At 38.0% G+C, this 12,769-nt stretch overlaps 1 protein-coding gene across 9 annotated transcripts in view; it reads right to left on the bottom strand.

The window, feature by feature from the left end:
- MAGI2 (membrane associated guanylate kinase, WW and PDZ domain containing 2) overlaps nucleotides 1–12,769 on the bottom strand; it is a 754,276-nt gene that overhangs the window by 510,386 nt on the left and 231,121 nt on the right. The window lies entirely within an intron of this gene.

The following is a 12,769-nucleotide window of genomic DNA, read 5'->3' as shown; positions in this document are numbered from 1 at the left end:
ACAAAAAAAACAGGTACAAGAAGCATTTTGTTTTTATAACAAACCCTTCTACTTTATCTTTTCTATTTTCCTTTATGCTTATCTCCTTTAAAGGTTCCTTCTTTTGTAGAAGGGAGAACTTCAATCTGTAACAGGATTTTTTTAAAAAAAAAAAACAACCTTTAATCTTTATTCAGAATTCTCTTTTATGATGCTAATGGAGGATTACACAATAACTAACATTTTCTTATGTTTATTATTGTTGCCAAAGTCTTCTACGTTTAATAAAAGAGGGACAAAGAGAGACAGTATAATTGCATCTTGCAGAAGCCTTCTCTTTTCTTTTAGACTATATGGCTTTTTCAGAACTTCTAAAAGAATTTTAATAAAATAGGAGCTACTTAACAGAAATAAATTCTTTAAAGTGTAGAGCTTGTATATCTTCCTCAACTTACTAGGCAAAAAAGCTCTTAGCAACACAGTGCCTCATGGACTTCAAATATTTTTGGGAAAAAACAGAAGCTAGTGGAAGCATGGTCACCACTGAATCCCTCAGATATCCTGGCCTTTCTTCCACTTCTTTTCTGCGGTTCAGAATGAACAGCCCTGACCCAGGCCATAAATAATCTTGCACCTTACTCACAAGAGTCTGAAAATTAAAAATCTCTACAAAAGCCGACCAGACATATCAGAGTTAGGAGATGCAAATTGAAGATAATGACAGGAAAGAACAGGAGTAATTAAACACACTCTTCTTGTGAAGATGATGAAAGGAAGGACTTTCTCAAAAATTCATCTCTCTTTTCCAGAACATAAAGTACAAAACCAGAATGACAGCTATTCTCCAACAGCTTTAAAATCCAGACCAGTTAAATTGTTTCTGGCTCAAATTGCCATGTTTCTGAGTCAGTGCAATTTTAACTGTGTATTTAAATAGTAGTGAGTTGGTGCACAAACCTTGATGAAGGTACAGATGCATTTGCATTATAGATAAAAGTGAGCGAGGATCTCATGGCAAGTTTTGAAGCACTATAGGAAATTGAATTTATTTTTGAAGGACACAAAGATACAGATTAGCGAACATATAGCTATCCCCTTTCTATATGATGAACAAAGGAAAAAAAACCCTGCCCCATAGTTTTTGGTAATCAATAGGGAACTCTACGTTATTTTACATATTCCTTGAATTAAACCCTGAATAGTAAAATGACTCAGCTGTACGTTTCACCATCTCCTTACAGGACTTAGAAGGAAAGAAGAGAAAGAGAGAGATATGAAACCAGCCTGATTTTTATCCTATCCTTGAGAAGGTAGCTGTACTAGATTATCTACAGGACATAAACCTTGAGGTGTATTTGGGAAAGAGCCTTGGTAATTGTATGGACTAGACTTACAAAAGTTCCATCACCTGGGCATTAGCTTTAGTGCAAACCACCTTCTCTCACCTATGTAACACCTTCAACCTCCAGTCATAAGCATCTTTTCCCTGCCTAGTTGCTGAAGTCTTGGAGTCAGACACCAAACCACCAGCTTGCTGAGCAGGGAGTCAGCCAGGGTTTTAGTAATATTGAGTCAACAAGATAGGGTGTTTCTCTCTTCCCTCCACCAGCATTTTTTTCAAACAAAATTAATTACTACTTCTGTGCTTTGTATGGTTCCTGCTTTATTTTACATGAACATTTAGAAAACATGCTCCTTGGGGGACCTGAATGTTTGCCTTAATAGAATCAATCCTGACATGAGCTAGGACATTCACATGACTCTGCAGATCAGTGTTATATGTGCTTAAGTACTTGTACTGATGAAAACTTAAGCAACTAAGAATTTAATTTCTCTGTAAGACTAGCCTTTTTATTATATGAGACTGCACAGAACAGAACAGCTACAGGGAGGTTTTGCATAAGTAGAATGAAAAGGTAGTAGCCCAGCTCTTCATGCATGTGGTACCCAAAACTGTGGAGGGAAAAGAGCTGCTACACCAGCAACGCAAGCCCCGTCAGCAAATGTAGGTAGTGCTGATAATGCCACAAGCAAACAGAACCTGCAGAGGCTCAGAATCACTCAACTTGTTAGTGTAAGACAATGCAGAACATCTCCAAACTAACAAGATTATTTTTTTTTCTTTTTTTCTTTTTTTTTTTTTCTTTTTTTTAACAGATGCTGCTGCTGCTACTTCTACCAGGAAATCTTATGTAAAAACAGCTTCTGAAAGGAAATCTTGCCAAATCACCATTTTGAATGCTACCATAGTTTACACGTTCCAAAAATTCTAGGTCACAGGATGACTGGCTATTCTCCGGATTCTAAGAGCTTTTCAAGGAGTGCACCATGTATTTGCCAATTGAATTTTTCTGTGAAATGAGGGAATTATAGCAGGACAGAGCTTTACTGCATGACTCCTGACACACCTGTGATCAAACTTTCCACAAAGTGCTCCACAAATTCATCAGAGAATAAAAAAAATAAAAAAATTCTATTTTTGCAAGAAAGGCTAGTGTATTTTCAATTTAAAGCTTGTGGGAGCCTGGGGGAACCCCAACATTTCTATTTTTCTCTAAGATTAACAAATGCCAAACAGAATGACAGATAAAGCATCCAGTCAAGTTGGTACCAATACAAGTTGAAGAACTCACATCGTATCAAGATGAGTTGAAAAAGAAAGCTTATTAGTCTGTCAAAACCAAAAATGGTAATCAGAAAATACAAATGACTTGAAATGAGTGGTGGTGTGCATTCTGTCATTAGCTAAAGACCACTAGAACGCACGTAGTGCCTGCACCATCAGCAGCCTGCAGCAAATTTCATTCTTGCCTACTTAGAAAACGATCCACCCTTCTTGTGAACAATGTGAAAGTATCTTAGCAACACGTCGCATGTATTACTGATTATTTTCAACAGAGATACAAAGGAAATACATTGATAAAATAATGGCACATATAATTTATTACTACGAAATCTGATACTAATCTCTTAACTGGGAAGCATGTTGTTGTCTCCCAGGCCCTTTTATATGTGGTCCATGCCAAACTTTTAAAATTCAAACCCAAGAATTTTAAAACTGAAATTACAACAGTGTTCTGCATTTAAATCCAGATCACTGCTTTCATTTGAAATACAATCTGGAACTTCTGCATTATTATAACTATTTTTTTAAACCAAAATATATTTCTGCTGTCTCCACAGTAATAACATTTGCCTATTCAGAATAATTGAAATAAATTTGACAGAATGATTGGAATAATCCATATTAGATTGATAGCTAGTCAAGAGGTTGATGTTTTAATAACAGTAATAAATTGGGAAAAGAAAAGTTCATTGGGTAGAATCAAAACCTCGAGATACAGGAGTATTATAAAGTTGTGACAAACTGTCATGGGACATAAACAGGGCAGCAGTACCCACAAGATGAAGGGAAATAAAAAGGAAAGGACTTGCAGAAAAGAGTTGTCCTCAAAACAGTTTTCCACCAGTAAATTATAATTTAATCTCACCCCTAAGTGGTGAAACCAAAGTTTTATTCACTATCAGACGTTAAAAAGCACATCTTTAATCTTCATTCTCTATTTTACTTTTTTCCTCAAAATTATGTATTATAGCCAGGCTACTTTTGAATCTAAAACCACGGTGCCACCAGAGGCACTAATCCTTTGACCTTGGTCTAACATGCACAGAAGTTTTGAAATTCTTTTTTCATAAGACACAGAAGATATGAACAAGGGGTACCTTGTTCTCTAAAGGTAGGGACATGACAAAAATCTCAAAGCCTGAAAAAACCTTTACAGTAGCCTCAGTTGTGTAATTGTGGCATAGAGCATGGAGTCCAAACAAATCAGCAAAGACCTGGGCTCCAGTCGGTGTAAGGAGGCTACTGAATGGCAGGCACACTTCAGAGACACAGATGTGAGCAAGCTGGTCATTTGGTGAACCCAAACTTGGCCAACTGCTTAACAATCCACATGCATTGCTCATTATGCACCGGATGATCTATTCACCAGGAAGCCCATCCTCACTATTGCTGATTTTCTTTTGTGTGATTGTAGATGAAAGCCCCAGAAGAGAAAAACAAAAGAACACCCTGCCAAAATTCATGCTGGACCTTTTTATTCAATGATGCAAATATGGATTTAGTAGCTTAATTTGGTGACCCAGTTCTGAATATTGACTGTTTTACTTAGCTCCTGTTCTTCTAGTCCTGTTCTTTTAGTTTTGTTGCTATTGTTCTGAATTTCTAGGATCAGCTGTTGGTGCTCCATGTTCACTGTCCCATTGTTCTTCAGATGAAAGTCACCAAGTAAAGATTACCTGTTTGTCTGACAGTTTGTCTTCTACAGAATGAGACTGAGAGAAGACAATGAGGATCAAGGGAAAAAAAAAAAAAAAAAAAAGCTTTACATGATACTAAGAAAGGCAATAAATGCAAAGGTCATCCAAAGGCATGAAAAGTTCCAAAATGAAGAAGCTTTTTGAGGCAACTTCAGTCTAAGCAGTTCTAATGTTCCCAGGTGAATTGCATTATCCATGCTTTATCAAAAAACTTGTACAATCTGGCATGAGCTTCTGCCTTTATGTAAAGTACCTCAGCTTCCCTCAAGAAAAAAAAAATAATCAATTTTTTGACCTATTTGACTGCAGATAGAAGCTAAATTTATCTACAGGATATATTTTAAAATCTTTTAATATCAAGAAGACAGTTCAGAAAGATCATGTAGTAAATAAAAAATGGTTTGGAAATCATAGGAATACTTACATTCAATAATGCTGGACCTTCTGTTAATCATATCTGTAAGTATCATAATTTCAAAGACAATTTTGTTATTTCAGGAAAAAGGTCAATCTAAGGTCATTTAAGACCTTGAGGCTGGAAAAGCCTACTGTCATAGGGTGATCTAGTCCCTACCCAGACTTATAGCTGCTTTATGCGAGTCCAGAGCTATGACTTGTACTTGTAAAATAAGGTAATTGTGGCCTCCTCTATTATTTGCTGTTCTTGTTCTGCAGAGACAAGGTACTTTATCAGATTTATGCTACTGACCCTCCAGTTTCCTGCTAGTTCTCAAGTAATCAATAAGATTAGTGCTATCATCAAAATTCATTTACAACTGCCACTATCCTTTAGTTATGTGAATTAGAGAACTCATTTTGCAATACTAGAAAGCCTCCTCAAAGTTTAAAGAAAATGGATCGATTCTTGGGGGCAATCATCACTAACATCACAACCGAACTTCTCATCTGGCATTATGCATGTGTTATATCACACATAAATAATTACAGATAGATATGATTAGCAACCGAAGCTTCTTACCAGACATTATTTTTTATATCACATGCCACTTAACTTGAGACATGTGATATACTTTTGTAGAAAAACTGCTTTAAAAAGGTCAAATTTGCAATGCCGTAACTTTTTCCTGCCTTATCTCCCAGCCACCGCGCCCCCCCGTAAAAACTTCAAAACTTCTGGTGACTTTAGTGGTATTATATCAATGTTCCCTCTGGCAGCGCATCAGATTACCTGTTATAGAATAACTTATATTGGTGCTGCAGTATATATATATATATATATAAAAAAAAAAATTACTGATTTTGGATGATTTGATTTTGAAAATGGGAGAGAAAAGCACAGTGTTTAAGGGAGCAGAAAGGAGGGAATGAAAGAGTGGGAAGAATGGGAGTTGGGGACAGAATTAGCAGTCTCAGTTTCTTACAGATGTGATTTGGGTGCAAGAATCTCAGAGAAACACAAGCTGTTCTAACTGTATAGCCAATGAAGATATCCTAATGCCTTCATACAACCTTTTATGAGACATTCAAGCTGTAATATCTTAAGTGGCACACAACTCCTGCTCTTTGTTTCGTTATGTCTTCTCACTTCATACTGCTATTACACCACATCAGACACATTCCATCTCCCCTTTGCCTTGAACGGTATTTATTTTCTTTGGATACCTTTTATTTTAAAGTATTTAAACCAGATATATTAGCCACAGAATAGCTGAGAGTTGATGTCCTCAGTATGTAGAGCTGAGAAATTTCTGAGAAAAGGTGACAGAAATTAAATGTTTTCTCTCTCAGGACTAACAGTACTGTATTTTCTAGGAGCATTGCTATTTATAGTTCAGGCATCCGTTTATCCTAGATCTTAATTAAATATCATAATTCACGTTGATAAATAAATAAATACCCCAAACCTGTTTTTTTCTTTGGTTTTTTTTTCATCCGTTGCTTCCCACCGATGGCAGTGCAGTGCCCGCAGCCCACACACGCTCTGACCCTCAGCAATACTTTTTGCCCCTGACTGAGGGACAGCACAGTACCGACTGTAACCTTTACCACCTTGCTCTGAAACAGATAAAAAGCCCCATAAAACCACAACAGAAAAGTCAATACAAAGACACATAAGCCAATCTCTTTTAACCAGACATTCCCCGTGTCTGCAGAGAAACAGGTCAGTGTACGGTGTACACTTCTAGGAGGTAATTAGGAATCCTAAATGTAGTGAAGAAGAAACCAAGGTCTGTGGGCACCGGGTGAATCACTACACCTCATGCAAGTCAACCCAGGCACTGCCTGTGCAGTGGGTTTATTTGTCAACTGTTCTTTGCCTCTTATTTAGGCTGTCAGTTATTTGAAGCAGTGACCTCATCATCATCTTCTGGTACACGTGGATGTGCTGCATATAGCACAGCAGGGCCCTCATCTCATGTAATTACCTGATTTTGTTTAATTTTGCTTGAGGTACAAAAAAGGCTGAATATGCATGCCAATGTTTCCATTTTAAATACATCTTGAAGGTGTGCTCCGTTAGATACACAACAAGAACATTTCCCCAGAGCTCTGCATTGTTCTATTCTGAGCCATCAAAGACAAGTCTAAGCAATAACTAAGACTGTCTGAAAGAATAAAGTAGTCATTAAAGTTAGGTACTGTTATTTCCAGTGATGTAGACATTTCTTGACAGTATGGTGTGCTAAGCACAGGTTGTTTTATCCTAACATTAGTACCATATGATGTCAAACTGGCAGATCTTTTAACTGACAATATCTGGACTTCCTGATTTGCTTTATTTTAAGAACAACGCTGTGCGCTGAATTTCCACCCTTTAAAGAAACTTTTGACACTGAAGAAACTTATAAGAAAAATATATGAAACCACTGGCAAGTCTGTTTCACACATTTCCCTTTGAATGTTCTTGGCTATATACTTTTTAGAGGAGGAAGGAAGTATTTTACAAACAAAACTTGAAAGGCCTCATATTTGTCCACTTATAGATCAGTCAAATATATCTTGCATCCTTATTCAGAGTGGCAGAACTACACACACAGAGAGTTGGGTGCACCCTCACCAATACACAGTTAGTGCCCACTTCTGCAAGTCTTTCCTCAGCTTGAAACTCAGAAACCTGAGATGAAAATCTGGGTATGTAACTGTGATATCCTTCAGTATTTACCCATCATTGTCACTCTCTTGTTATAGTGACCAATATGAAAGGTATTAGAACTAACACAAGCTATGATACACCTACGAGCTCTAACCCCAGGGAGGAAAGCTTCATCAAACCACAATACACGCATCCAGAAGTTTCTTACTTCTGATTAGTACCCACGAAGATGACCACGAATGACTGTGGTTCCCTAATATAATACATTTCTCTGCCAGAGGGAAAGACCTTGCTCGTTTTGTAGATGGAAATTTCTCCAGGACTGAAAGTGTGGAGTGAATTCTCTAAAGTGCCTCGCCACCCTGCCACACTTTATACTTCAAGTAGAAACACATTTTATCAACTTCATTATCTCACTATGGTATGGAACTAGCTTTGCCATACGTGACAAACAAAAGCCCAGAAAAAAAATAATAACCACTGCATATACTTTCTCTTCTGGCAAGAGAACCAGACAATAAAAAGAAGCATGCTGTAACATAGAACACTTCAACAGCACACAGACAATAGTGCAGCATGTAGGTTAAATTTGTTTATACATAGATCCGATTATACTAAAATAGAATAGAACAAAACCATATTTGAAAATGAGGCTCTTAAAGCCACTCTGAATGACCCCAGAGTCTAATTATTCATGGAAGATGAATAAAAATAAGAAGTCACAGCAGAAAGGAAGGATATTAAGTGTTCAAAGGTTTCATATTTCCAGTTCAGTGCATTAACTATATTCACCTAACACAGAGGAATCATAACGTCAATAGGCAAACTAAGTAAAAGAAGTAATTATTATCACTATTTGGTATGTGGGGAACTGCAGCACAGAATGACTGCATTTCTTGCCTGTGGTCACTCACGTATAGCACAGGCTGAGTCACAAACAGAACCTTTTTTTCCTGCATTGCTGACAAATGTCTTCAATAAACCATCCCTCCTCCAAGACTTCTGTGTTAATAGTAATACTCCATTATCCACTGCAGTAAGCCTCAGCCACACACCCAGTTCTCTCCATTCTTTCACCGTTATTTTTATCTGAACACAAAGGCTAAGAAAGAAACTTCCTCATCCCCATAACTTTTCTACCCCCTTTTTTTTTTAATTCTTTCACATTATCACTGTGGAGGATGCATTTCAGGGCTACATCCTCCACTGGAGTAAATCGGTGTAGTGGAATAGAGTCATTCACCTCAGCTACTGTCAATCTGAGGTTATATCCCAGAGGATCTCTTCAGATTAATAGATGATGTTTTACTTTTCTGAATCAGCTTGTCATTGTGATTAAACAGCACTGTAAGAAGTCAATGTCTTCCACTATCATTTCATATTCCTGGTCTCAAAGGAAGCATACAGACTCTATTTTCAACCACAGCTCCACTATTTTGCCAGCTCTTAAAGAAATGTAATTTGCAATTGCTTGGAAGGACGTATCAAAGGAGACAGGTCTGACCATGACTGTCACTACCAAAACTGCTTTCCTGTCATGTACTCCCCTAAAGCTTTATTCCTGCAATGACACAAAGTTATTGCTATCCCTCCTCACGTCAGTGAAGAATGGAAAGCTGGTTGTCCACATGGCAACTGCAGTTTGCCAAGAGCATTTCCAAGTAGAAGGTGCAGCATGACTAAGTTGTTGTCTGCCTCTGGCATTCAGAGTCTTACATACGTTTCTTGGCCTTTCTCCAGATCCCTGGACTTGGGCAGAGCGTGTCAGATACTGCTTACCTGTGTTTAACAACTGCCACTTCTTATGGCTATATTTCTGTACTGTGGGAGAACTTCAATAGTCAGTGCTCCTAGATAACTTCAGGAATAAGTTTTAAGGTGCGCAAACTATGCTAAAAACCCACACAACAGAAAACAGGGAAGAAAATGCATGAGACAAACTTCAGTCAGGTCTTCTGAACCTGGAAAACTCTGCACCTTTCTTTCCCTCTTTTGTAATTTTTCATTTTCCCCTGAGATGCTCAGAATATTTTTCATCTGTGTTACTTTTTGGTTTCCCAACACTTGAAGTCCAGTCCTCCTGCTTGCTTTAAAGCAAGAGCTGTGCCCTGACAGAAAACCACTGTCCAGCCTTCCTTCTTAAGTGCACATTTTCTTTTATATTATTTCTATCTATATTATATTATATACTGTATCTTCAAAAAACTTCCATTTTCTTGACCTTGTCTGCTGGAAGCTTTATTGCTTTTCTAACTCAGTTTCAAATTAACTGAACTTTTTCTTCATTTTCTTGTTTATGTATCAGTTTCATTACTGCTGGCACACAGCTCTAGGGACAGAGCTAGTTAACGGTTGCATCCCGACTGCTGCAAATACAATCGCACATTCAGCCCTGGGATATATGCGTGTAATTTCTATTGACAATGCAAGGAAAATCAATTTCATATGGCACCAAGAACTGCAACCACTTATGGAAGGTAGCATTTGACTTTTAGGGTTACATGGTCATTTCTAATTTGGTAGAAAGTGGCACCGCATTAGTAAAAATAGAGAAATGTAAGGATCAAAAACCCAACTGATTCATCCCATCCACACTGGCCACAATTTCCAAGGGCAGAATTGATCCATTATCCTCATTTCATGTGTTTTTGGCTCATCCATTCTTTGTTGCACACAGGGACGTACACTGGTATCAAGTACAATCCAAATTCTTATCCAGTAAAGCACTGGTTTCCCTGTCCTAACTACATTTGGCTTATCCTGATTTGAAACAGGTGTGAATTTAGTTCTCTGCTTCCTAGTTTCACATAGGATACTCACTCATTTAATGTAAGTGAAAGATGTCTTAGTCTAACCGAGAAGGCTGAGAAACCAGTAGCTATGCCCACTGTGCTGCTAGGGCCAGTGCTGTCAGCCTGAACAACACGCAAAGAACAGTAAAAACTCAAGGTCAAAGACTTTTTTATAAAGGTTCTCTTAGTTTCACTTGCAATTATACTTCTATAACTGAGGAAAAATTGTAGGTACATTTTTAAAGAGAAAAGTTTGCCACCAAGTTTTCAGATTCTTTTCCTCTTTATGTGTCCTGGTTTCGGCTGGGATGGAGTTAATTTCCTCCTTAGCAGCTGGTGCAGCTGGTGCTTTGGATGTGGTGTGAGGACACCGTTGGTGGCTCACGGATGGTTTGGTTGTTGCTGGGTGGTGTCTGTACCAAGCCAAGGACTTTTCAGTTTCTGGGGCCCGGCCAGCGAGAGGGCTGGGGGGGCACGGGACACTGGGAGGGGACACAGCCAGGACAGCTGCCCAAACCAGCCAAAGGGATGTTCCATACCATAGCACGTCATGCTCAATATGTAAACTGGGGGAAGAAGGAGGAAGGGGGGACATTCAGCATTATGGCGTTTGTCTTCCTGAGTAACTGTTACATGTGACGAAGCCCGGCTTCCCTGGAGGTGGCTCAACACCCACCTGCCCATGGGCAGGGGTGAATGAATTCCTTGTTTTACTTTGTCTGTGTGCAGCTTTTGCTTTACCTATTACACTGTCTTTATCTCAGCCCACGAGTTTTCCCATTTTTACTCTTCCAATCCTCTTCCCATCCCGCTCTGGGGCAGTGAGCGAGCAGCTGCCTGGGGCTGGGTTGCGGGCAGGGGTTAAACCACGACATTGTGTTACAACCTTGTCACTGGAAATAAAATACGTTGCCTGCAGTTGGCTTTCTCGATATATTTTTCTGCACAAGAATTTGAGCAAATAGAGCGCTGCCTTTGCTCTTTTGGCATCTGTTGCAAGATTTGTAATAAGCACATGGTTAGTCTGTACTCATTATGTGAGTTTGTGGGCAAGGGCTATAGTCATTTAAATATTACTGCTGCATACTAAAGAAATCTCTCTACCTGTTGTAAAGTATAGTGTTTTGATGGCTAATCATTGCAACAATTACTCTTAGCGTACAGACAGAACTTAAATTAAAAAAAAGGGACCATACAAAGTAGGAAATTGAATACCAGCACCCTTGAAAAGTTCACAATTCAAAAACTAGTTAAGTTATATGAAAAAAAGAAAACATTGAGAACATTTTCCCTCTGAAAAATGAATGATGGAGATAGAATAAAATTTCATTAGAAAATATTAACTGCCGTTACGATTGAGGGGATATCTGGGTGGCAATATATGCAACAGTGTCCTTTTCATTCACGTGATTATGGAAGCTTCTTTAGCTAACCACATATCACCCTCTCTGCATTTCTTAGTTTCTTTATTTTAAATAAATTAATTCCCACATTTCAGAAGGGCTACTTTCATAGGATTTTCAAGAAAATTTCAAAGAAAATATACCACATAGGCACTATATTTTTTCTTTTTTTTCTACCACCACTATTGAAGAGCCTTTTACTTTATCCAAGAATATGCCTGCTTACCCAGCAATTCAGCTGCTGTCATATGCACTACTACGCTATTTTTTAAAATCTCGTTCTCACTTAAAGATGCTCAATATGTAATATGATAACAACCTAAGAATCTAACCATGTAAAGTGACACAGAAGATGGATAAGTTAAAGCAGTGTTTATATGTTCCAAATTGGGATCTTCATGGTTGTGGTGCTACTTTTTGAACAATAAATTTGCTTCTTTAAGTCCTGTGTTTTACTTGACAAATGAAAACAGTTTATTATTGCCTTGATTAAAAACAAAACAAACCCCAAAAATATGCATCATGCCCATACTGCCAATAAACAGTATCTGTTACATGTGTGCAGCAGTCGTAATACTGTTGGGTTTTCCTTCTTTTCAGTCTAGATCTCTGCCATTAACAAGTGTATGCTGGGGCTATAGTAAGTATACTCCTATGCTAACGACTCTCTCAGACATCCTAAGAAGTGGGATTTAATCTCAAAAGCATATTTGCACTTGCATTTGCACTTCAGCTGTGATTGTTTCTCAGCACTTTCAGACAAACCTAATCCATCATAAATCTCACATAAACGTAATGGTTTTGATTTCTGCATACAGGTAATATTTTTTAAATGTTTTTCTCCACCTTCCTTTCTAATCAAGGGATTAATGTAACTTGTGAAATTAAAGACTTTATTTATCTTCACCTTCCAAAGGAAAAGGGAAATGCCTGAGCATCTTTTTTTGGTGGAGCTGTTCAAAGCTTCATTCTTTAAAGTAATGAAAGAAAAAATGTACACCAGCACTCACAACACCACAGCTTTCACTCATTATCATGTAAGTAGCACAATCATTTACTCAGTGTACCTTCCTCTGCCCATCATTCCAGTGTCAAGCCTGCAAGTTCAGAGGTGCACTCTTTTTTTGCCTAATCTAGAAGGTCCACTTTTTGTCTACCAAGTGATTATTTCATAAGGGAAGAATAATGGAACTTACCCACTTTAAATTATATATTGT

This window comes from Falco naumanni, chromosome 5, assembly GCF_017639655.2.
Source record: "Falco naumanni isolate bFalNau1 chromosome 5, bFalNau1.pat, whole genome shotgun sequence".
Taxonomy (NCBI): domain Eukaryota; kingdom Metazoa; phylum Chordata; class Aves; order Falconiformes; family Falconidae; genus Falco; species Falco naumanni.
This window is presented reverse-complemented; position numbering and strand designations above follow the sequence as displayed.